Source organism: Arachis ipaensis, chromosome B2 (assembly GCF_059453495.1).
Source record: "Arachis ipaensis isolate K30076 ecotype BB chromosome B2, ASM5945349v1, whole genome shotgun sequence".
Taxonomy (NCBI): domain Eukaryota; kingdom Viridiplantae; phylum Streptophyta; class Magnoliopsida; order Fabales; family Fabaceae; genus Arachis; species Arachis ipaensis.
In genome coordinates this window covers 98,830,711-98,831,752 of record NC_142437.1, presented here as the reverse complement: position 1 = coordinate 98,831,752, position 1,042 = coordinate 98,830,711, and the positions used below count along the sequence as shown (strand labels likewise).

Sequence of the window (1,042 nt, the reverse complement as noted above, 5' to 3'; positions counted from 1 at the left end):
TAGGAGGGATTTCAGTGATCCTTTTACTCAGCTGGCCCACTTGTGCTTCCAAATTTCTAATGGAGGACCTTGTTTCATTCATGAAACTCACAGTGGCCTTAGATAGATCAGAGACTAAGTTTGCTAAATTAGAAGTATTTCGTTCAGAGTTCTCTGTCTGTTGCTGAGTGGATGATGGAAAAGGCTTGCTATTGCTAAACCTGTTTCTTCCACCATTATTAAAGCCTTGTTGAGGCTTTTGATCCTTCCATGAGAGATTTGGGTGATTTCTCCATGAGGGATTATAGGTGTTTCCATATGGTTCACCCATGTAATTCACCTCTGCAATTGCAGGATTCTCAGGATCATAAGCTTCTTCTTCAAAAGATGCCTCTTGAGTACTGTTGGATGTAGCTTGCATTCCATTCAGACTTTGAGAAATCATATTGACTTTCTGAGTCAATATTTTATTCTGAGCCAATGTGGCATTCAGAGTATCAATTTCAAGAACTCCCTTCTTTTGAGGCGTCCCATTACTCACAGGATTCCTCTCAGAAGTGTACATAAACTGGTTATTAGCAACCATGTCAATGAGTTCTTGAGCTTCTGCAGGCGTTTTCTTTAGGTGAATGGATCCACCTGCAGAAGTATCCAATGACATCTTAGCTAATTCAGACAGACCATCATAGAATATATCCAGGATGGTCCATTCTGAAAGCATGTCAGAAGGACACTTTTTGGTCAGTTGCTTGTATCTCTCCCAAGCTTCATAGAGGGATTCACCTTCTTTCTGTTTGAAGGTTTGAACATCCACTCTAAGCTTACTAAGCTTTTGAGGAGGAAAGAACTTGGCTAAGAAATCCGTGACCAGCTTATCCCAAGAGTTCAGGCTATCTTTGGGTTGAGAGTCCAACCACACTCTAGCTCTGTCTCTTACAGCAAAAGGGAAAAGCATGAGCCTGTAGACTTCAGGATCTACTCCATTAGTCTTAACAGTATCACAGATCTGCAAAAATTCAGTTAAGAACTGAAAAGGATCTTCAGATGGAAGTCCATGGAATTT

The 1,042-nt window shown here is 40.8% G+C and overlaps 1 non-coding gene across 1 annotated transcript; it reads left to right on the top strand.

Annotated features, from left to right (window-relative positions):
- The first annotated feature begins 694 nt into the window (after positions 1–694).
- LOC148574976 (small nucleolar RNA R71) lies at positions 695–802 on the top strand. The gene has a single exon (XR_015906870.1). It is a non-coding gene; the product is annotated as a small nucleolar RNA R71 (small nucleolar RNA).
- The last annotated feature ends 240 nt before the right edge of the window (positions 803–1,042 follow it).